The sequence below is a fragment of the Pseudopodoces humilis genome, chromosome 3, assembly GCF_049639895.1.
Source record: "Pseudopodoces humilis isolate 2021_Gansu_Grassland_sample_001 chromosome 3, ASM4963989v1, whole genome shotgun sequence".
Classification (NCBI taxonomy): domain Eukaryota; kingdom Metazoa; phylum Chordata; class Aves; order Passeriformes; family Paridae; genus Pseudopodoces; species Pseudopodoces humilis.
In genome coordinates, this window is record NC_142202.1 from 26,743,437 (window position 1) to 26,768,709 (window position 25,273).

Genomic DNA, 25,273 nt, shown 5'->3' on the forward strand with positions numbered 1-25,273 from the left:
CAAGCCATGGATTTGCTCCTCATTATACGGAGGAAGGGAGAGGAAACTGTTTCGAATGGGGCATTACTCCCAAAAATACCGACGTGTCTCCAAGAGTCTCCACGCGTAAGCTTTTGCTGCCCCCTTCAGCGTGCAAGGAGCCGCCTGACCCCTACAGGCGCAGTGCCTGGGCGGTCCCAGCCTGCGCAGCATGCGGCCGCCTTAGGAGCTGTACTGGGAAAAGCCAGGTTCCCACCGCCATTCCGCCTCTGACGCCGGGTGTCACGGGGAATTCCGGCTCCCGGCGGGGCGGGGGCTCCACTCGGCCGCCCCTTTCCCCGTCGCCTCCGGCCGCCCGCCCCCGCACGTGACTCAGCCCGGACCCAAGATGGCCGCCGGCCTGCGAGCCCATTCCCGGCGCGGGCATCGCGCCCGACTCCAAGATGGTGGTCAATGGAGGCCACCGGAGACAGCCTAGCGGGTCAGTGCGAGCGCCGTGGCCCGGTTGGCTGGGCGGCGCCCCGCCCCCGCCAGCCCACCGCTCCCATTGGCGCCTCGGGGGGCCAGGCCGGCTCTCATTGGCCGGCGAGGTGTCGCTCCCGGTGTCTCCGCTCCGGGGCCCGGGGAACTATTTTACATTGGGCGGAGGGAGGGAGGGGGCTCGGTCCGGTCGCTCCGGGAGCGGCACCAGCGGCGGGCCCGGGCCGGGGATGCTGGGATGCTGCGGGCGCTGCCCCCGCCGGGACAGCGCTGAGGCGCTGCTGCCCCCGCCGGGACGGCGCAGCGGTAGGTGCTGCCTCCGGTCGGGGCGCGGTGAGCGGGCGGGAGCCGCCCGCGCCGCTCGCCCCCCGGCGGCCACGGGCGGCCACAGGCCCCTCTGCCGTCTGCCGAGGCCGCGGCTCCGTGCGGGAGGGAGGCGGGAGTTGCCGCTCTGTCCCGGCCCGAGGGAGCCGGAGGAAGAGACGGCGAGGACTCGGCTGTACCCGCGGCTGGGAAAAGGGCGCCTGGGGCGGGGAGGGCGGGGAGCGGTGTGTGGGGGGGGGCGGTTCCATTTTCTGTCCCGGCCGCCCCGCTGAGGATTCGCAATGGAGCCCCGCGTGCGGGTCGTCGAACCTGCCCCAGCCGGATGGGGGTGCCCGGTGTCAGCACCCGGGGTGATCGTAGGGTTGGTGTCGGTGCAGCGGGGTGGTCGGCGGTCTCCTGTGTCCGAGTTTGCACGCACGGTTGGTCGGTATGGAAATCACCCTGGCAGAATTACCACTAAAGAGACCTCAGGGCACCCAGCCTCCTATTAACCCCTTCTGCGGAGCGGGGTGCGTTAAGCATCAGGCCATCTTCCCTTGTGAGCGCTCATAAAAGTTTCCAAGTGGTCTTTTTAGGCATCTGACTCGAAGTTGTGAATGGTTTCTTGGAATTCTAGGAGCAATAAAACGTTTTATTTCTGCTGTTGTTGTTAACTTTGTACTTTAGTACTTGGACTGAATCACAGTAACTTAATCCCATGGAATACATTTATGTCTCTGAATATTTATTTCATGAGGTTTGTGTATCATCTGGTGATGTGGTTTTACGAACCCAGCATGTGAAATAGTCTGTTCCCATTCCCTGAATACTTACAGAATGCTCCCCTCTTTTATTTTTTCCCTCTCCTGTAAAGCTTGTTGTAGTTTTCTGCACTGTTTCTGATTGTAAGCAACAAATGTTATGCTGTTCATCATATGGTGCCATATCCCATTCTGTGACTTGTGATCCCTGGCCATACCACACAAACCAAAGTTGCTTTTTCACTGGAGCTGATTCCAGTGTGGTTGGGAATGTTGCATCCATAGAAATCTTGAGGTGTGATCCATGCATCTCAAGACCTTGTATCATGTGAGTTTGTGCCATTAAAGGCTTCCCACTGGAGATTTCATGAATCTCTCAGCCTGACCATAACCCCTCTTACCTTGAATATCCCCAGCTGATGAGTTTACTGCAGTGAGACATTTGAAAGGAGGCAAGTTTCCAAGTTAGCAGCCTCCTACTTCATTTAGTTGTCAGTCTGCAAACCAAGATACTCAAATGGACCTCATATTGAAGTGATAGCCTTAGCAATTGAATTTCAGTCAGAACAGATTCAGTTCTCTACATTTTTGTATGTGACTAAGTATGGCAGAATGAATTAGCTATACTTCTTGTGCAAATTATTTGTCAGTTCAAAGCAAAATACAGAAAGAAAACAAAGCAATTTTGTGACCTGGTGGACTGAGCTGATAAAATCTGTTCTGATTTTCCAGTTGCTCTAAAGGTCCTGCCTCTACTCTGGTTTTCAGGATTGCATTAGCAGTACAAATCAGGCGAGGAATTCAGACAGTTGGGTAGCAGTCGCTTGACATGACTTCATGTGTATGAGAGCGCTGGAAAAATGTCTGGGTTAGTCCTTAGAGGAATATATATATATTTCTCTTCTATTGCTCTTTTAATGATGGCAGGTACATCTAAGAAAGAAGGAGCAAATGGAAGAGATTGGAAATCAACTGTGTTCTAGCAGAAAGGGTTTTTTTCAAATCTTCTTTGAAACATGTGAAACCTGTTACTCTGCAGCAAGGTTCTAGAGAGATAACTGACTGTTCTTCAAATTAGGTATTTCTGTGATGGACTTATAACCCAAGATGGTAAAATGTGCATTTTTGGGGCTCATTCATTATGTTTAGAGATGGATTTTAGTCTAATCAAACAATAGTGATGATTTTTGTTAATAGTTGTAAAGCACCTTGTCCTGTGATAGCTTCCTGCAAAATAGCCCAATTTTTGATAGATACTTCATGAATTCAGATTACTCTGTGTAACTTCTATACAGCAATTTTATCTATTCTTAAAATTTAGTTAAAGTGGTGATTTTATTTATTGCTGCAAATAGTGAAAAAAAGAGTAAAATATAAACGTGCTACCTTTTTGTTTACTAAGTTGTACATTCCTGACTTCACAGATGAATGAGCTTTTGATGTAAAGGCTCCATCATAAACTAGAATACTGATTTTTATTCCAAAGTACTGGAATAGGTTGGCTATTCCAGTAATGGTAGTTCTTGAATATCTATTGGTAATTCTTGAATAACTGTCTTCTTTAGGCTGATATCCTTGCCTTGTTTCCCCAAGAGCTGTGCTTTGTAGTTTAAACCCTAGGGGGAAATTAGCACTTAGTTTTACCGTGTGGTATTTGTGCCTAGAGGCTTTGGGAAGGCACAAGGTTTGGATGTGTTGAGCAACATGCAGTGCCTCCCTTCCATCTGATTATGGCCTGCACTGTACTGACAGAGGGTTCTCTGTCTTCTAAAGATATCCACCTAGTTTAAAAAAAAACCATGTTTTGATTTATGGGGTTTGAAGTCTGAAGGATGATCAGCTTTTCTGATATGTTGAACTATGCATTAGTTTGAAACAAGCATGCAATTGCTCCATTAAATAAGAAGTGCCCTTGAGTGATATGTATTTGTGTGGTTTGGTTGTTGGACAGTTTATTTTAATCTTTGAGCTATATCTAGTTAAAATGTTGTATTTAAAATTTAGTAAATGTATGCTATACCTTCTGGAGCTGTTATACTTTGTCAGCTTGATAAATTAACTTCGACACACTGAATATTTTTCACCAACTAACATAGCTGTTAGTTAAGTTAAATAAAGGAGAAGAGCCCACATGTTCTCTCCATGCATACAGCTGGACATTTCTGTTAAATTTTTCAACAGAAATGAAATTTTGATTGGTTCTTAAAGCTTCATAAATACACTAATTGGTGAATCATCTAATGTGTAGTTTAGTTTCAGGAAATATGAAATGGCTCACTAACTTTGTAGTTAGAAGATGCAAATCTCATCTCATCATCTCTGAGATTTTTCTTCTGAAAATCTCAGTAAGAAAATGTGTGCAGTGGTGGTGGTTGATATTTTTGGCTGTGAGAGAGGTTGGCTAAAACTCAATACAGTTATGCATAGTCTACATTAGTTTATATGGTAGGAACTCACTTGAAGAATTATCTGGAAGGAAGGAAGAAAGAATAATTTTACAGATTTATCTGATCTTGGGACCTTATCCAGGTTTTGCTGAAGAAGCTTGCAGTCAGGAACCTCTTCTGACTCTGTCATGGGTCCTGAATATAGTTGATTTTCAATCTGTGTTTTTACAGTGCTGTGGTTGTTGAATTCTTGAGCCTTAGTGTTAGACAGCTGCAAAACATTTAAAGCCTGTCTTTGAAATATTGGGATAAGAAGGAGGGGGAGATGGAGGCTGGCCCAGATAAGTAATACTTCTTGAGGTATTCTTGAAGTATTTTCCTTTATGTAGCCCTATATGGTGTTTTCAGGGCTAGCTGGAGACTACTTAGTTATGTTCTGGGTTATTAACTGAAGTATTTCAACCAGTACTCCTTTCTTGTGAAAGTTTGAATCTTTTCAGTATTTGAAGAATGAAAGAGGTAAGGAATTTGGTTTTCTTTCTATTGCAGCAGACTAAGAGCAATTTCAGTGCAGTACATAACTACTCTGTGTAAACTCAAGGTTTTTAAAACAAATATTTTCACTGCTGTTGAAGGTGCATGGAGCATTCCTTAGGATACTGTTGTATTGCAGTACCTATGGTGAGCACCAGTTTGTTAGAGGAAGAAACTTACGGTGTTTATAAGTGCTTCAGTGTTTTCTGACTGGAGCACATTTACAGGGGTGAAATTTGAAGTATTGCTTAAAAATTGAAGTAAAGTAGTGATGCAGTTGAGTAGGAGCAATCAAAAATAGCTTTTTTTAATACTAAATCTGATAACATTTTTGTTCTTCCTCAGCAGAATGAATTCTAATAGTAATTCAACAGTCAGCTTGGCTCCCAAATGAAATAACTTGGGCCTCATTGCTCAAGACTCAAATGTCAATCATAGGATTAAGAATTGTAATTCTGGAATAAAAAATGTCTGGCACTTACTACCTAATATTCCTATTAGGCTAGTAGATACTCAAGGACTGCAGCTGAATGAATTAGGCTTGATCAAGACTGTGATAAAAACTGATCAAGATAGTCTCTTAGGCTTTTTAGCATCTAATAACAAAATGTAGCTTGTAGTGGTTACTTATGCCAGTTTGACTTAATTTTCTTCATGGAACTTGCCTAGCTAAGGAAGAACATGTTTAATGGATTAGACCCTGTTTCTTGAAAGAACTTGAACAGGAAACTTCCATCTCCAATATGTCTGTAACTTCTGATACTTAAAACTTCATCTGCTTCAGTACATCTGGTTTTATATCAAACTATATACTCTCCCTCTGTGCCTTGGGTTTTTGGTTTTTGCAGTAAGACATGTGCAGCACTGTTTGATTTACTGAGTGATTTACTTGTGCAAAAAGTTCCTATTACTAAACTTTGGTTTTGGGGAGCTTTTATGTTTGGCATCTGTGAAGGAGATATTTTAATCATTCCACTACTGCATTAACTCATCAATTTTATCAAAATAATTTTTTAAAAAAATTTAAATTTGCTCAATAAGTTAAAATTTCTATTGAGTTGTGTCTTGCAGTGTTTTTGACTTGGCAGATATGATTTCTCATTTGTTGGTCTTACTCGGGGCTTGGAAGGAGAAAGTAACAATGTATTTTTAAGCTATCAAAGAGTTGTGGTGGTAAAATTATTAACAGTTAAGATTGAGAGGTCTGGATTAGGGGTTATCTTTACTCAAAGAACATTCCTTTCAATCAAAAGCTAGCAGTCTGATTGTTTCCAACTTTGCATCTCAGATAGGGTAATACCAGGCCATCCCTGTAGGCTCCACCACAAGCCATCTCCATATTCTCAAGTTATTTACTGCCTGAATCCTCATTAGAATTGTGGTTGTTTAGCAACAGACTGAAGGAGTCCATCCCTCCCAGGGGAGGGTACCTGACTTCGTTAACATTGATATGACTGCTTTTCCTTGCCTTTTTCTGAAACAATGTGTGGTTTGGGTCTCTGCAATCACTTGTCAGGGAACCAGGAAAGACATTTTCAATGTTCTCTCACTATGATCATGGTTAATAAAGCTTCTGTTCGATGTGTCTTAAATTCTGCTTGTGTTATTACATACTTGGAGTCCCCAGAATCTCTGACACATTTTCTCTGTTTTCTCTGTTTTTATTCAACCGGTTCATTTAATTTACACTGTTCTAATTTTTTTTTCCTCTGGGTTAGTTGGTAGTGGGCTAAGGGAGACCAGCTCTGGGGTGTCTGGAAGGACATGGTTGTACAGAAGGGTGATATTGGTATGTTGTCCCTTCAGACTGCAGTGACTTGTTCTCTCTTAAGTCTGTCTCATCCAGCCACACTCTTAATGTAAGAAATCGTCTTTTGAAATGTCTTTTTGTCTTCTGAATCCAGTGGGTGAAGTTTCTGCTGCCAAGATATCACTGGGTATTTTGACAGGTTCTTGCCAGCAGTTAATTAATTTGGACATTTGACATGATTTAAAACTTTGGCAACAAACCTGATCTTTGATTTTTGCTTTGATTTTATTTGTTCATAGTACACTGAGACCTTAATGCAGATTGCACAATGATGGTAGATTGGGATATAAATCAGATTTAAAGTTTCAGTATCAAACCAGCTTTATCTTCAAAAATGTGTGTGGTTTATCCACTGAAGCAGTTCTTCATATTGGTTGTTCTTAAGATCTGGTCAACTTATTTATGGAAGCCAGAACTTCGACAGCAGGAACTGGATGTAAAACAGAACCTGTGTCATAATCTAGATTTAAATTATGAGATTGAAATTACCGATTGTATAGTATATCCTGGAGAATGCAAAAGTACTACTTCTGGGTTTAAAAATGCTCAACAGTGGAGTACTGACTTTGGGAGAGGCTATCAGGACTATGTTAAAAAATATTTCACCTGTTCTTGTATTCTCTGATGAACAGCATGTATTGGCCAGAGAGGTTTTTTATCAGGTGTACCCTGTGATGGTCAGGGCTATTCCTGTGTTACATCCCATTACTGTATTTTAGGAGTGTGTTGTCTGCTAGTGTATGCTGACATGATTAGCATATAGCCTGGTTTGGCCATTAACATATTCTGTCCCATCTGGATTATGACATTGTAATTGTTGGTTTCTTTCCATAACCTAGTTCTCTTTAGTTGAGAATGTTTTAAATGGTCATTTTTTTAAAATCTGACTTTATACTTGACACTTAGCATAATGTGCACTGGTAAAGTTGTAGAAATACTGATTTTTTTTTTTTTAACCCCTATTCACTTAATCTATTTGAGAAAGAAAATTAATTTCTTGTTCTTTATGAGAAAGATAACTCAGCAATTAGTCTTCTAGTATGACAATTCCAAAATAAATTATTTTAGGTCTTCTGTGGTTCTTTCATGTCTTAATTAAATTATTTCCAAATTCAGTTAATCTGCACAGTAGTCTGTATTATAGAGTTATTTTTATTGAATTGTATTCTAGCAAAATTTATTTTAATAAACACACAGACTCTTTCAGATTGACCTGATGATCTCCTGTTTCCCTTTACTGGAACTAAAAAGATAAAATCTGGGAATCAGTCAGAAGTTTTAATTTTTATAGTACTGAAATAGTTGTGCTATAAGAAGTAAGAAAGCTGTTTTGGCTCAAGAGTCTCTGTTGCCCAGTATCAGTTCTCATGTGCAGATGATATGGTTTTGTTTTCTTGAATTCCTTGGAGTCTGAAGCATTTGTTAGAGGATTTAGCATTTTTATTGGTAGAATTGTTAGTCCCCATGTGCATAGAACATGGTTTTGTTCTCTCAAACTCCTTTAGGAGTGAAGTGTCTGTTAAAGGAATTTCACTGATTTTGTCAGAATGATTGTGACTAATCAAAACTGTCAAGTAATTGCACTTATCTATAGCTCAGAGTTGCTTTTGTGGGTGACTGATGACCATTGCGTTTAACAAAATTTCTATTTTGCTATTTGTCCAGCAGTTGTGAACAGAATAAATGAGGTTTGTTTTGTTTGCCTTAAGGTCGAGACCCATACCAGTTGAGCAACTGGTGTCTGAAATAGTAGTAGGCATTTTGTATCTTACATCAAGGTTTGGACTTAGATTTAGTATGGCACTAGTTTTGGAAAAAGTTGTGTTCTGTAGTTCTGTATAATTCAGGAAAAAATGAGTTTTTGTTGATTGAACTTATACTTGCTTTCAGGTCAGAAGCTGGTTTCTAGAGGCTAACTCTTAAGCAGCCTGAAAGTTTGAAATGTCCTTGCTTTGTGTGTTGTTTGGTTTGTCCTTTTCCCACATTTGATGATCACTGTTGTATTTTTTGGTGGTTGATGTTTAGCTTTTTTCACACCTAGTTTTGATCAGAATTTTAAGAATGGAAAAAAATAGCAATGTACCATTGGTTGTCTCTTTGACCGTACCTATGTATAAGTACATATGGAAATTCTTGTTGCTAGAGTGGTCTGTAGGAACTTTACAGCTCTTTTTCAGCAATAGAGTTTATACAGGTAGAAAATATTCTCCTGGAGTATCATGGATGACAATAGATAGCAGTAACTGCAAATCTTCAGCTTATTTTGTAAATGTTTTTTTTAAAATAGAAATTTTTTCGGTTCTAGTCCAGGAAGTTCTTGCTTATAGGCTCAAAAATTATCACATTATGAAACCACTTTTTGTTGTTTCAGTTATGCAAATAATTCAGTAGAAGCAAAACCTGCAGAATGTCTACATAGCCCATGAATTCTACATTTTTTAAGCTTTAGTCAAATATGAAATGTTCATCAATTTTGCACTGTGGTAAGCCTGTTGTCTCAATGCTAGTAAAGTTAATGTGGCATACTAATAGTATGTCTGTGCATGGTTGAGGAATGTGTGATCCTTGTACTTGCTTTAAAGCCTGTAATAAGTGAAAAGAATCTTGATTTGACAGTTTAATTGACAGTGGCATGTGCAATTTCACACAAGTTTTCTAATGGGACACCTGCGGTGGTGTTTTCTGTTTCCCTGGGAAATAAAGACACTGATTTTTGGTTTTACTTTGTTCATAATTGCAGAGAGCACTATGTAAAACAAACCTGAAAACTGTAGAGAAAAGAGAATAATGTTATGTAAGGAGATAAAATGCCATACAGTTACAGTTTATGATATGTTCTTTACTATGAAATTTCATAAAGTCATATTTCTCCTTTTTAATAATCATGGTTTTTTTGATGAAATTTGATACTGCAAGGATGAGCAAAGCAGAAATTTTGCCCTTTTTGTTATGCAGTACAAATCCAGAAGGAGAATGTTCAGGGTCCATTCTCAGTTTTTCCCTGTAAACTCACCACTTGTATCTCATTTTCTGGGTTCTCAAAAATGCTGGACTTGGTTTCTTCTTTTACTCATAGACTTCCTTTTCTTCATGCTATTAAGTTATAGCTTCAATGCCAGAAAATCTACTTCGCAATTTAATTTTAGCTGACTTGAAGAGGGTCAGTAATTATAGTTACTGTTTCCAGCAAGTTGAGTTTTCCAGAGGTCTTTTTATGAAGAATGTGACTGTGGATTAATTGAACATAAAAATGAGTCAAAAACTTCTTTCTGCCAAAGGCTAATATAGGAGTAGGTGCTAGTAATGTTTGCAGAACTCTGTTATCTAGGTAATTTGTAGATGTAGTGTGAGCTGTTGCCCAAAGAAGCATAAAACTGATTTAATTTAGTGAGAAAATTACTGGAGTACAGCTTTCCTGTAAAACAGATAGCAATTCTCTGCAAGTTTTTTAGTTTTCACTCTTACAGGCAAATTGATTTCGAGATATTTTTAAAACCTGCTGCCGCCAGGCTTCCTGTCAACAGTAAGGTCGTCATCTCTAAAGCATGGTACCCTGTCTTTTTTCAAGTTATTGTGAATTTAGAGAGGACAGTAAATTAGCAGTTGTTGATTTAAGAGTATGCTGACATCATGGATTACATACCTAACACAACTACTTCTCTTTTTCCTTGCTTATGTGCCTTCCTTTAGTGTCAGGCAACAGTGCTGCTCTGAGGCAGCCATATGACGTACTTTAGTCATTCAATACCAACTGAGAGTACTCAGCTGATGCCTCTGTTCGGAAGGATGTTTAGTTCTGTGGTTTCATTAATCACTTTAAGTTTTTCTAATGCCCAAGATGCACTTTTCTTTTATAAAAACATCATAGTATTGCTATAAGGAGTGATCCAAAGGGAAGCATTTTGCAAACAGAGGAGTTTGTTGCTAGCATGGAAAAATAGTCTTGGTCTTTGCTGTTGGAAATCCTTTTGATTTGTATTTAGGAGTTGTGGTGTTACAGATACAGCTATGTATGAAAATATTCTGATCTTTGATTTGGGACAGTGATGAATGCCAAATCTGGAAAAGAATGTCAATGTAAAAAGTTTACTCTCTATTACAAAATCTTAGTAGGTGGACCTACCAGTATAGCACTGTTTACAAATCCTTTAAGTGAATCCATTGCTACTAATCTTTGTTTCCTACTCATTTAGCCTTGCATGTGTATTTTGTCTTTTTACTAATTTTGTAGTTGAAACATGTATTGAGCTCTAAGGGGAAAGTGGTGCCTCTATGCAGGAGCTGAGCCTGGGGCTCAAATACATGCGTGTAGAAAGTTGCTACTCAAAAGACTTCGCACAAACATAGCTGTCCTATGTATGCAGGAGTCAAGTAGGTAGGGGTAGACTGTTATTCATGTACTGCTTTTTGCGTGGGAGCAGACAGAAAGAATACAGACTTGAGCCTCCTTGGTGAGGAGCAGCAGCAAAGGAATATATTGTGAAGTGAGGGAAGTGGAGTTCTGTGTCATCCCTGCTGAGCTGAAGTTGGCAGTGTGTCAGCAGTAGCACAGCCACAGGTGCTGTGGTGCCAAACTTGTGTGCGATCTCTGGGCTGTAACACAGTGCCAGCATGGTAAAATAATTATTTCTGCTTTTGCATCTTTCTCCCTTCTCATCAGGTAGAAAGGACATATGACCATGGAAATCTGTTGTGGGAATATGTTAAGTTTCCTTGCATCCAGAGGCAGGCAACAAAGCTGGTGCAAGGCCTGGAAGCAGTGTCCTGTGAGGAACAGCCAAGGGATTTGGGCTTGTCTGGTTTGGAGAAAAGGAGGCTGAGCAAGACCTCATTGCTCTCTACAGCTCCCTGAGGAAGGGGAGAGGGAGGTGCTGAGCTTTTCTCCCTGAGATCCAGAGATGGGATGTGTGGGAATGATTCAAAGCTGTTCCAGGGCAAGTTCAGACTGAATATTGGGAAGCTTTTCTTCAAACACTGGAACAGGCATCCTAGGGAGGTGGTCGATGCCCTAAGCCTGTCAGTATTTCAGAGGTGTTTGGACATTGCCCTTAAAACATGCTTTAACTTGGTCAGCCTGGAATTGGTCAGGCAGTTGGACCAGGTGATTATTGTGCGTCCCTCTCAGCAGAAATACTCTATTCTACAGAGCAAACAAGCTGAAAGAAAAAGCTCCAACAACAAAAGCCTGGTAAAAGGGAACTCTGTACCAAGTGCAGCAGTGTTCAAAGGTATTTCAATTTAAGCTGGGTACATGTCATGCTCATGTCATGATGTTCAAATAGCTTACAATTTCCCATAATGGGAGTTGAACAATGGTAACCGGATGTAAAGAGTTAATGGCTATGACTGTTTCTGGTTTTATTTATATATGATTTGAATTTTAATAGAATGTCCAGGACTGCTTGTAAGAGTGAAGAAAAAACTCTCCTGGTCATATTTAAGATTCTTACAGTTGAGGTGGGGTTGTTTCCTCTTCACACTCTTTGAGGGGTGTGGTAGTTTGGCATTTAGGAAAAAAGTGGGAAATAGCCATTTATCTGAGAGAGGCTGCTGGGAGTTTCTTCTCTGCTTGAGATCAGGCCAATAGCTAGCCAGTTTTGAGAACTGACAGCATTTTGGACCACTGTAAAGTAAGATCACCTTTGTGAATACCACCTTTTAAACTCAAGCCCAGGAACTTCTTGTCTTTTTATTTCCAGGTTGAAAAGTATCGAAGCTCTAGTGTGGCTGCCCCCACTCCCCCATGGCCTGTGCAGCCTGGGGGAGGGGGAGGCTGAGCCGGACTCCAGCATCTCCCAGGCAGGGGATGGAGACTGAGGGGCTCCCCTGGCCCCAGGCTGGGCACTGCTGCAGCCCCTCCTGGGAAACCCTCTGGGTCCCATTCCAGCAGAGTGGCTGAAGCCCTTCCCAGGGGGGCCCTCGGCCCTAGGCTGGGCCTGGTCATGGCTGCTGACATCTCGCCAATACCCTCTCACCCCGCCACCCGCCATGGCCCAGGCCAAGGACCATCCCTGTCTGCTTTAGGCTGAGAGAGACACCTGAAATCCAACACCATAAATACCTGCGTGGGTTGGGCCAGATTTAACTCTTTCACTACACAGATGAGACCTGCAGACTTAATCCCCTCTCCAGAGAGAGCAAAGTAGGAGTGATCAACATGTAAAAAGGCAACATGAAACATCAAGGTCAGTAAAGTAAGGAGTCAAGCCTCAGATGGAAGGAGAATGAGGAGAAGCTTTAATAAGCTGAAATATTCTTTTAGTAAGACCATGGAGATGTACAATAATGTTCTGAAAAACTCCTTTAATTAATGAAAGAGTATTGTGGGAATGAAGTATTTCAAACTGTAGACATGGGCAAAAGTATCCACTGATGAAGCCAAGCAGATGTTGGAGTAGCTGTGATCCCATGAGATGCTTAGATGCTTGAACGCAGGGAGAGATGAGAGCTGATGAAGACTCTTTGCCCCCAGGGAGAAAACCTCTGCTCCCAGAGATGATCACAGAAACAGATGAAGAGAACCTTTGCCTTTGAATAACTCATCCTTGAAATAATACCCTTTGAGTTCATGGCCCATGAACATACCTCAGGGTGGTGTGAAAATGAGAGGAAGGCATAATGGCAGATTTTCTTCCGGGTGGCTGCCAGTCATGGGAGTGAAAAGCCATGAGAAACTATTTTCTTGTGGAGAGCTCTCCATGGAATGACAAGAGAAAACTCCTCTCCCTACAGAGATGAATGAAAAGACTATTGAATAGTTGGTACTGCTTTAACACCCCAGGTTTTGTCTCTATATTGTCAGTTGGGAAAGGAAAAAGGTTTGGTGGGGGGAGAAAAGGTTTCTGGAGGTTTTATTATGGTTTCTTATTCTTGTAATTTTATTAATAAACTTCCTTTATTCCTTTTAAGTTTTAAGCCTGTTTTGCCCTTCTCCTAATCCACATCTCACAACAAGAAATGAATAAATACTCTGGTGATTTTAGCTAGAGGTAAAACCACCACATTATTTGGTGCATTGGCCAGGAAATGAGAATTGGCGAATTTAAACTACTAGTGGGGTCTTACCTTGTCCTTATGGACTTTAGCTCTTGCTTACAGTAGGCCTAAAAGTCCTCTATTTTCAGTGTTAAGAGAATATTGTCATTGTGTATGCTGATGTTGCTTCATTTTCTTGTTGCTCTCTTAGGATTCAGTATGCTATTGTATGAGATCAAGGCTGTTAAGTCTTGTAGTTGAATCCGTCTCTGAGGCTTGCAAAGGTCACTCTGACTTACCTTCAGATTTTTTCTGGAGAAAACAAGATGGCATAGAGTGTTAATGTTACCTGATCTCAATGAGTAAACAAACAATTGGAATTTTTAGGAAGGAAAATACTATGTTCTATTTGTGTTTGCTGACTTCATCTTGTGTTGTCATTTCACTGAACCTGACATTGGTCATCACACGGAAAACTCTTGAGTGTGTCTAGCCACTCACCCAGGAGTTTGCAAAGTCAGAATGTACAATTTGAATAGTTTGATTTTGTTTCATTCACAAAGCATCCTATTTTGTTATGCAGCTGTAAACTTCTGTGTACAAAGAGCATTTCTGCTTAAGTGAAAATGGAAGTTCACTCAAGTTGTTCCCAGTGGTTCTGCCTTCATCTGTTTCTTCTATAGATAATAGGAAGTGTTGGAAAAATTTTAAGAGATGGTATATTCAATCATTTATAAATTTCCTGATCTCTGATCTTCTGGACCAAAATACTTTAGGGCTTTTCTTCACCTTGAGTTTAATTTTGTTTAAAGCTTTTTGCCAAAATTAATTTGTTTTCAGAAACAGAATTGGAATAATTGTGCTACTTTTTAATGTCAGTATCTACTTTGAAATATTGTTGTGCACCTCTGAACTGGAACAACTATATTAAATTTGTCAGTGGGTAGCCTCTGGCTGAGCACTATGGTTATAATTTTACATGAAAATCTGCCTAAATTGAGCCAATTCTCTTCTTGAAAATTTCTGATCTGGACATGGCAGTGTTTTGTTTTGTTTGGGTTTTTGTGGGGTACCCTCAAGACTATGTGCATTCTGTATGCTCATCAGGATTTTTCTTTCAAGTACATTTCTGGGATGCAATAAGCTTTGCATAGCATGGGAGCCAGAATTGTCCCAAGTTAATTAGAGGATTGAAGGGGGTCCTGTGGCACAAAGCCAGCTGGGAAATCTCAGAGACAGCCCTGACAGGAGTCAGCTCCAGAATCATGCACTTGTTCCTTCTCCTTTCCTGTCCTATCAGCTCTGCAATATTTCCAGACTCCTACCAACCCCGGTATTTTGACTGTGACTTTGACTGTGTTAAGACTCAGAAGTTGAGGTATCCGTACTAGGCTAAAGCTTGGCTTCTTCTGTATCTGAATACCTTTGTTACTTCTTAGCATAACAAGGATGTCACTCATCACACTCGTGTAACTGTAACTCGTGGTTGTAGGGAGGGTGCTCAGTCACTTCCCACAAGCAGGGTATATGCATTTGGTCAGGAGTAATTGCTGTGACAGCCAAAAAAAGCTCAATGTGATTCTTCAGAGACTTTCACAGATAAAAGGTTACTGGGACAATGAATCTAAAGGTATTTTTCTTTAGGTGTTCCAAACTGGACCAAGTTTGTCTGAACTTTTCTAAGGATAGCAGAAGATATTCCACACAAAGGCTGCATTTCCTGAATTTATAAAATGAGGAGGTGGCTTTTTAAAGATGGCCAAAATGTAACTTTTTTGACGTTTTTCCTACGATTTAGACTTTGAAGAACTATTTTAGGTAGCTACCCAGCCTATGAAATTCTGACCAAATCAGAAAGCTGCAGAAAACAATTAAATGTGTCTGACGATGTGAAGCATTAGGTGATAGTAGTAAATAATTTTTTAAAAAGGAAAAAGAAAAATAAATATTTTCAGAAGCATGTCTTTCTTATTGTGAAAAGACTTAGGGGCCACCAAGTAGACTGACTTTCTTTGCTATTTTTAAGGTGGCTAGTTTAAACTTTAGGAAAGATAGCCTTACCTGTTGACACAGTACAGCTGGAAGTTTATTTTTTAAAATGTATTTCCCCGTAGCAAAATCTGGGTCAATTATGTATATGTTGCAGCTGTGTGTGGGAACTCTTCTCTGAGTTTCATTGCTGTGTTTTCTCTGAACCAGCAGCAGAACCCACTGTGGCAGCATGAACTTCTCAGGAAGTTGGTACCTGCTGGATTGGGTGTTTCTTTTCCGTGTTCATTCAGTATAGGAGCAAACAGATTTTGCTGAACTCTTATGACGATAAATAATTTTTCTTCAAATCATGACAGATTTTAAGTTACCTACAAGTTAATTTTGTATGTCTGTGTGCCACTTGTGCCAGTACTATCAGAATTTTGTAGCCTTGTATACAGTCAAACATTAGGCAGTGTTCTGGGGTTTTCCCTCCCTCCCTCTCCCCACCTAAGTGGCAGACTCCTGCCAATCTGTAGCAGAAGAGGTTGAGATCGCTGAACTTGCACAGCTGGTTTTAGTTACTTATATATAATAACTTTATATAATGGTTTGAAGGGTGCTTAAACTGTGACTGATGATAAGTATCTTAAGCAAATGTCTTAGTTTTAATTTATTTTTGAATCTAGAATTTGGAATTCTCGTTATTGTGATCACCATGCATGTTTTTCTTCAGGAATTCATGGCCACTGCATGACAGTAGCTAGATGTGGAAACTGCCATGTCTCATAATGACAATTTTTTTTTATTTTTAACATCAAGAATCAAATTCCTTTTCATCATGGAGGATACTTACAGATCGCAGCTTCCTGAACAGGTTGTTCCAGTGCTCTTGATATGTTCCTGTGCTTTATAAAAAATACCAGAAAATGTCTGGTGTTTTAAGTAGCAGTTGAACCATCTTTTTTAAAAAATAAAGATGAATATTTCTTGTATTTCTATATTAATAGTTTTCCCTGTTAGTGTTGCAGTTCTTGATCTTCTGAAGAGTAGTGTTTTTCTAGATGAGTGAAAATTCTTGAAGCTAAATTTTAGTTCTTGCTTTACAATTAAGACTTTGATTTAATCTTTCATTTAATAAAACATGTTTCAGGTTATAAGGAGTATCTGGGTCAACATTAAGGAGTAGGTTTCACAGAAATGGGTAAACCAGTATTAATAGCCCACTCACTGCTACTGGTTGGCATGGTTCTTTTCCCTTCATCTCTTTGCATAGCACTGTAGATTCTCCTGCCTTCGTGCTTTTCTCTTCTGGTTTCTTTTTCCTCATTGAGGTGCTGTTTTTATGTCTTGTGCTTCCATCAATTAGCTTATGGTGAAAATGGAGGTCAGATGAATGTTTGAACTAATGCAAAGGGATGGGAGAGAAGCAAGAATATCCCTTTTAATAGGTGCAAAACAGTGGCAGATTAGTTATCATGGACTAAGATAACTAATACATACATACATACAACTTAAGGTGCCCTTTCCATGGCTAAATTCCGTTGATGAGAAACAACCTAGAAAGAACTGTACTCTTCAATAGTTGCCCTTTGACGAGTTTATCACTCAGTAATAATTGATTTAGGTTTGCTCAGTTTTCCGTGGTGCTACAGATTCTTCATGCATGAAATGCAGCCTTTGAAGCTATTACAGAATCCCACAATAGGTAACGTTAGAAGGAAGGATCTGCAGTGGATGATCTGGTCCAACCTCACTGCTCAAACAGGGTAAGCCATTCATACAACTGAGTCTCTGCATTCATAGGGCAAAAAAGTATTACTGATTTTATTAGTGTCATGCAGCTGGCAATGGTGTTACAAAGATTCGTTTTTCTACTCTGTTCCTTTGCTGCATCTTCTTGAAGTTCCTTCAGCTTGTAACTTATATTCATCCATATCAGACAGGAGCCCTTGATACCTAGCGGCTTTCCAACACTGAATAAGCTAGTGTGTAGGCACTCAAGTGATATTACACGTTAATGAGTTGTCTTTTTGCCTATTAATTAATAGGAATGTGTAAGACCCTGATGGAGAGATGGGGACTTCAGACAAGTCTTCTTTAAAATGCTGTTTATTCCATAGACTAAGTTACAGCAGTTGGGGGTTGTGGGTCAGCCTACATCTGCTGACTATAGGCAAGCCATGTGTCCTGAAGCCCCCTTTAGTTGTGGTTACAATGCATTATATATTTTTCTTTGCTGAGCATCTTAATACGTAACAGCCAATCAGCATTGCACACAATACCTTTACATTTACATATAACCTATCAAAACGGCTAAAATTACCATACTGTGTTAGTGATTAACCAATCATCTGAGTTAGTTACATGTTAAATTTGCAACTTATTTTGCAGTGGAAAATTCTTCTTGCCATGGTAAAAAACATCTTTCTGTCTGCCTATGCTTTTTTACTTGGTAGAAAATGTGCCTTGTTTGAAGACCATTTAAGCTGTTGGACCTTAGCCATAAAACCTCCTTCCAACTTGACTAAACCTTTGTTCTAAACCTTCCAATTCAACTAAACCTTTGTCCTCTCAGCTTTTCCAGCAACAACTGGCCCTAAAAACATCTTTTATATATCAAAGCTTGCTTTCATTTCTAGAGAACCTGCTGCTAAGCATTCATACCTGTAAAACTTTTCTGTTAAATTTTCATCCTTCCCAACAAGAATGCCTATTAGCTAGCCAGTGGATTAGTGATTCATGGCTAGGGTCTTGCTGCAACAATCCTTTAGTGATAACTGAACTCAGCTTTTGGATTGGATAGATGATTTCAAAACAGAAAGCATTTATGTATTTTATTTTCAGAAGAATTTAGAACCAAATACATATATTTTTCTTAGAAAATTATCCTGTGGGGGCTCACATAACATGCACAGGTGCTTCTTTTTTAGAATAAGCATTTCATTCAAGTAGTTTTTATTTAACTGATTGCTTTATGTAAAACCAAGAAGAAAAATGTAGACACATATTGACAATCTTCCTATCCTGTTTCATCTTACTGTACAATGGACTCTAGCTCCTTGAAGATAAGATAGTGGTGTAATAATCTAGTTAGCAATCTAAGTTGTAATGGACTGAAGCAATTGTTGCTTTAAAGGGGAAAGAACTGATTTTCTTACCAGTGATTGTTCACTCTCTGTAATTCATATCTTGTGCATATAGTCGTAGTCTTCTATTTCTGACTATGTGAAGGGTTAGATATTATGACTTGAAGCTTTTATGGTACATCTTAATCCTGTGTTTTGAATCATGGGCATTCCTTGCATGGCACAAGGAAAATGTGGTGTGGGTGGGGGTTTTTTGTTTATTTGTCTTGGTTTGGTTTTGGGGTGGGGTTTCTTGGTTGGGTGTTTTTGTTTGGTTTTGTTTGTTGTTTTTTTAAAAAATTGAGTCATGAAGCTCATGAGTAGAGACCAAGAGATCCTCTAGATTTACTCATTAGTAGTCTTTGAATACAGATGGAGAGCAGCTGTTGCAAAGGGCTGGATCTTTTGCTGTCAGGCAGAGAAACATTTTTTTGTTATTGCTGGAGCAGTAACTCTAGCACAGTAACTTAAAATCTCGTTACCCTGAGGTTTGCTTTTCTTTAGATATTGCTAATGGATCATTGTCCTGGTACTGTGTAACATAATTAGCAGTTAAAGGAATGTTGCAGTTGTTCATATGGTGTGCCCAGGTAAGAGCACAGTGGCACACTCTGTGGCTCTTTGGGTGAGTTTGCTGTACTAACAGTGGGTTGACTATCAAATGGTTCCATTGCAATCTTTTGTTCTCCCAGGCACCATCATTTGGCATTAGTGCTTATTGATTGAAGTGTCTTTCATACTGATACTACAAGTACTCTTCCAAATTTCCAGGGTTTTAAGATATGGAAACTTTTTGTTGCTCTGCATTGTTAGAATTCTTGACTAGCAAGCTAAAACGCATAAAATGTGAAACTTGCCAAGATATTGTCAATGTATTTTCTGAGCAATTTGCTTTGAAGAAATTTAGTTCTGACTTTTTAATGTTTATGCTTACACTATCTTGAACAGAAAAATTCTGATCTATATTGATGTTATACATATTTTATATATATAATCTTTTGTGTATGTTTATATGTGAGTAGACAGACACTTGTTGGTTCAGTTATACAAACTCAGTTAAACTAAGGATTTTTTTTTTTTTTTTTACCCCTTACTCCTAAGAAAGATCTTCCTACCTCGGGGGCTGAACCTGCAAGGCTAATGCTTTAAGGTTTTTTACCGTGATTTTTAATAATGTGGAAAAACCAAGGGCAGAATTTCAGCTTCATGTTCACTGAAATCATAATTCTTAGCAGAAGTCAAAATATGTTTAAAGTCTTTTAAATTTTCTGGAAATCCCACTTAAAATTCCTCATGCATCCTACTTCTAGCTAGTTTCCAGAATGTTGGGGATTTTTTAAACCTTTTTTTTTTTAAGATTCTTTAAAGATACATTATAATTTCATATGTTCTTAAGTTTTCATCACACATGCTTTATGTGCTCAATGTACACAATATCCAGAAGAGTCTTAGTTTTGATTTTCTGGTGAATTAGTCCATAATTTTAAAGTTACATTAACACCTTTAAGCGAATTTTTGATGGCATTAGAAAAACACAATTTCAGTTCCACTGCAATTTAGTGATAGCGATGATGTTGCAGCTGGCTGTGCTGCAGCAGAACCCTGCACATTAAGGCTTGATTGGTGCTCAGTGGCAGAACTTGCGGGTACAGAACCACAAAGCACTGGTTTCCTTCAACTGGGAAGTTGCAGAGAAATGTTTCTGATAGCTCTAGCTGGGTATAGTCTAGGATAAAGTTTCCTGTGGATTACAGTAAAAACATGAAATAGGCTAGACCTAGTAGCAGCCTTCCAGCTGCTTCTCCTTCTTTGCAGTTTATATTCTTTTACCTTCCCCAGGCTGGGCCTGGGGAACCAGGTGCTTGCTGCCAATTAGTCTTGTCAAGACAGCCCAGAGCTTCTCTTGACAAGCCTGACTGCTGACAGCAGCTGTGGGGGGTAGTCTTAGGCAGGATTTTAACTCATTGCTTGCCAAATGCTTTGCAGATTAAAACCTCTGGTCCCATTCCGCAGTTATTCAAATAGGCTTCTATTTTATTAATGTATATTCTATACAGAAGCTGATCAAAGATTTCCAGTGGTGCTGTAGTAATAGTTTACTTGCCAAACTTCTGGCAAATTAGTCATTAAAGTTAGTCATTGGAGTTAAGTCATTATGAAGATCACTTTTATGTTACTAGAACTGTCCATCTCAGTCTACCTTCTACGTGCTGTAAAGCATAGATGTAGCTGGATAACAGCTTGGGCTGTTATTCTTCTCAGTTATTATGGTTTTAGAAAGTTTTGAACTTTTGGGTCCATTTCACTTAAATTTGAGAGAAGGGCTGCTTTTTTTTTCTTGCAAATTGCATGAATGACAGTAATACTTTTCCCTATGTGGTTATCATTGTAGATACATTGCTAGAGAAAGACAAGTACAACTTTGGTTTTATCAGTTGATAAGAAGTGGAAGGTAGTTAGTTTGTGTTGGAGAATATAATTTTTTGCTTGGTCAGGTTAAAAGGACACATAGGAAGTTCCTGGGTACATGAGAAAAACTCTGTATACAGTGTACAGGAGGTGCGTGGAAGCTGATGGGCAGCATGGCTACAGCGGTAAGGGAGAAGCATTGGACAGGCTGTGGAGGTTTTGAAAAATGTAGTGAGAAGAAAGGACTGTTAAATCAGTATAAATTGATCCCAGAACAGGAGGACTGCATTTGGAAAATAGGCCATTTGCAATTGAATGAAATGCTCTGTTTACAAAATACATTAAATTGGATGTTTTTACTGAGCAAGTCAAAAATGTGAGATGTGATTTGGCTCATCTTTTCAGCTTTGCTTCCAATTTCCTTTCCTTTTAGTGAGGTACAGCTTCAGGTGAAAAAAGAAAAGGTATGCTTTTTCTTAACTCAGAACTCCCAAGATTTACATACAAATAACCATTAGATCACGCTATATCAATTTGAGACCTATTTATATTTTAGAACTTCTTACAAGAGGATATGCTTCATTAGTGTTCTTAGAAGTAGAAAGAAATTCTTCTCTGCTAGGGGAGAGCTCCATAACTATTCTCAGAGTACTTATGGCAGATGTCATCAAGAGGGCTCCTGTACTTAACTTGAACACTGACTGGAACCATTTATTCTGTCCACAGTTTTAAAGAAGTATAGTGTCAGGTTCTGTGTGAGAAGAGTTAAACATAGTAACCACTATACACTAAGTCACCTAAAGTTCTCTTCCATGGCTGATACTTTACCTTGCTAACTTAATGTTCATTCTTTTGTTTTTTCAAATGTTACGGTAAAATTGAATTGCCTGCTTAGGGTGTACAGAGGTAGTTTAAAGGAAACTGCTTCCATTTAATGTTGCTTGTGTGGATTTACATGTTACAATGAGTGGCCATCATCAGGATACTGCCTAAATTGTTTGAAGGTTTCTTGACTTGGAATTAATGTGTGCCATTGTTTTGAATTTGCAGTTTCTAGCATAGAGATCTATGTGGAGTTATTGGTAAATGTGTACAGTGTTATTTCTGTTTTAATATCTGAAACTCACCTTTGCTCTGTAATTCTTACATAATTAGAACTACGAGCTTTGTTCGTGATAGTTGTGTTATTACCTACTAGACTTGTGTAAGTAGAGGGAAAGGAGTATTTAGAAAACAGTTGTCTCTCGTTCTGGTTTAGTGACATAACTTTCTGTTCATCTATTGATGGCTTGTCTGCTTCAGGTATTTCAGATTTTCTGAACAACAAAGAATTGGATAGCAACTGTACAGTACATTTCAATCCAGGGTGAACACACATAATCCCAAAATTGTCCTTTTGGAGCCCCAAAGCCTAGTAAGAGGCTTACAAGAATGTTCCACTGTTCAAGGTCTTGGAGCAGTATTTTTGAACTGAAGTTTTCAAGGTATAGCTGCTTGAGAAAAAACGGGCAGAACATCAGCAGTCCAAACTAAGACTGCTTTTTTCTCATTGCAAATCTGTACCAAGGAGTGGGAGGAGTTTACTTCTTACTACAGCTTGGAACAATGGCAAAATATCATTATTTTACTTTGATTTGACAGTCTGCCAGTTTAAGTCCTTGAAACCTGCAGCTTTCCTTGTGGTGTAGCAGAATGCATCAAGCCTATTCAGCGTTTTATTTTTGAAGTAAAAATCTTCAGTGGCTGAACTTTCAATGCAAGTGTTCAAAGGAGCATCTTAAGTAGAGTCCTTTGCAGCCAGAGCCCCACAGCTGAGAACAGAGATTTCTCTTCACAGTAGCTGTCTAAGAACTTAATAACTTCAGCAGAACTAACCAGTGCTGTGGAAGGAAGCAGTGTTGCCCTGGCTGCTGCTGCTTCCTCCCTCCTTATCTGCTTCTCCCATGTGTTGAGTGTTTGTACAGAAGTCATAACCAGATGGAGTAAATGATTGAGACTTTTTCTGAGAATTCATTTTAGTCTGGATCAGTTCCTTGAGCTGGTTGACTGAGCAGCCATATGGTGTACAGACCACCTCCTGCACCAGCACAGGTGGCCAGGAAGAGGCTGACACCATTTCTTTTGGTTGCAGTGCTGACTTAGGCCAATTTTGTTGTGTTGTTGGAATTGTAGCTCTGTATCCTTTACCTCTTTCCTGGCAGGTTTGAGTTTTGGTTTGGGGATTCAAACCTTTGTACTCATCTTCCTATGCAACTGCACTTCCAATTTATCAAATCCTAATATTTAAAAACCAGTAGTACTTTATCCTAATAAGGCTTTCATGAGCACTTGAGACACTTGGCCCCTTTACCTTTTCTAGTTAAAAGAATAGCAGCCACCTTTTCCTTCCAGGCCCCTTTGAGCTAACTGCAGTGAGCACATTTTTGTGTGTGTAGAAAAATGCATGGTTCCTCTTAAGCCAACAAAGTCCTTGTTTTTTAAGAAATGTTATCTCTGGTATTACAGTAGTAATTCATTATTTCTGGAATTTCCAATTTCTGCATTGGATGGGAGGAAATTGCTTTGTAATCCTTAGTATTGCCCTTCCTTCCTCAAGTGGGTTACTTCAGATGTAGAGGGTTTTGCCAGCCTTTACTCACTTTGACTGAATAAAGGTTGAGGAGTACTGACAGGAACGGCTCCCTCAGTGCATCCCCACAGCAGGAGTCTGCAGTGGGCATTTGGCAGCGTGCAGATAGGACAGTGACCTCTTCAGCAAGCATCCCTTAATGGAAGCAAATGTCTTTAATAAGAGTCTCTTGTCACTGCTAAGCTAATAATTTTAAGGAATTACAAAAATAGAAGCAGTGTTTCCCTCCAGTCTTTTGCTTGTACCTCCATGGTCTGTGGGTGCATGCACCAGGGTCATGGAATGTGGTAGCTGGTTTGCCTGTATAGGCTCCAGCTAACATTGAACTAAACAGTGTGCAGGGAGCAGGGAGACTGATTTCTCTCCCTCCCCTCTTTTCCTTCTCCTGTCTGGTTACTGGGTTTTTGACTTGTAAGAATTGTCTGGTTTTGTATTCCTTCAATGTTTTGACCGTGTTAACTTTCAGAGTTCTGAAGCTATCATCTTACAAAAATACCGAAGTAAATTGTCTTGTACGTTATTTTTTTTTTGAACCTGTTCTGTATCATACTTTGTGCAGTGTATTATCTTTGGTGAAGATGGTACATTGTTAGGAGTTAATACTTTGAATATAATCAACCATACTGAGTAATTTTAAAATTGGGTGAACTGTGAGAGTAGAACAAGTGTATTATCTTTTCAGACAGAGCACAGCTGTGACTTTGAATAGTGTTCCTATGAAATCACAGGCAGAAAGCCCTAGCTAGATCTTGTGACATTTCTGGAAAGAGTGGTCTGAGTTTTCACAGTAATCTGTTAATATGTGGTATTTTAGGATTACAAACAAGTTGTAACTGTAGCTTTATCATATTGCTGAAAAATCTCTTTGTTGTCTCAGCAGTTAGTACTCGGAATACTTGAAGACTACACTCATGCAAACTTCATGCCTTTGAAGGTCTCTAAATTTACTGCAAATGGAAATATAGCATTAAGGTACTACTGCTCATGGCTTCTGTAATCCCTGTAGAGTGCTTATTATATGTTATTTTTAAGATCATTCATGCCAATTCAAAGTAGGTAGAAATTATTTTTAGTTGAAAAGAGATTGTGTTAAGAACATCGGTAGAACTTTATTTTTCTTAGAAAAATAATTGGGGTTTTTTGTTCTTAGAAAATCTACAAATGGTTGAATTCACTTTGTGGATTTTGATGGAATGAAATGGATTTCCTGTTTAGGCTAGAGTAACCACTGACGGTGCTTCTTTTTAAAACTGAGCTGGCTTTAGAACCAGTTCAGAAACAATTTTTATTTTGTCAAGCTTAATGCTGCCACAAGAAATCTGTGAAACCACACATCTGTTGCACATTTATTTAAAGTAATTTAAAATCATTAGGTTGAATTTTAAATACTTTACCAGTGACTGAAGTTTTATTCTAATACAAGTCTGAGATGTTTAACTGAGACAATTTGCTCAAAGTCAAGGAACTTTGACTTTAATGTTTTGCATTAGGGAAGGCTGGTTCCCAAAGAAACCACTTCCTCCTGGAGCCACCTGGCAGTTTGTCCAACAGGCCATGTCAGCTGGCTGGCAGTGGTGATGTGATAGGTGGTGGATGGTCTGATCATGTTTCTGAGCAGAACTGAGAAGAACAGGGATATATAAACCTAGTACCGTTAAGCATGACACTTCAGGATAAGCATCCATGTGGGTTTTTTGTATTTTTAATGAGTTAAAATGGTTAACATGCAGCCCCTTTGCCCAGTAAAGCAGCATTGCTGGTTTTGTTTGGAATAAAGATGAACTTCAGATGGCTGAATGAGATGTTTCAAGTAAGGTTTTGTTTAAAGTTGGATAATCCTTATTCTAGAAACTTTGCCTTGCATTTCCTCTGTTAAGGTTTTGCACTGAACCAATTATAATACGTTT

At 39.5% G+C, this 25,273-nt stretch overlaps 1 protein-coding gene across 4 annotated transcripts in view; it reads left to right on the forward strand.

The window, feature by feature from the left end:
• Nucleotides 1–375: 375 nt before the first annotated feature.
• SOCS5 (suppressor of cytokine signaling 5) overlaps nucleotides 376–25,273 on the forward strand; it is a 36,884-nt gene continuing 11,986 nt past the window's right edge. The window contains exon 1 of one of the 4 annotated variants that reach the window (XM_088052939.1): nucleotides 376–460. The gene's annotated coding sequence lies outside the window, so the exon portion shown is untranslated. Of the gene's footprint in view, nucleotides 461–627; nucleotides 766–24,252; nucleotides 24,339–25,273 lie in introns of those variants that run through there. The other 3 variants (XM_005523397.3, XM_014252899.2, XM_014252898.2) reach the window with 3 other exon arrangements.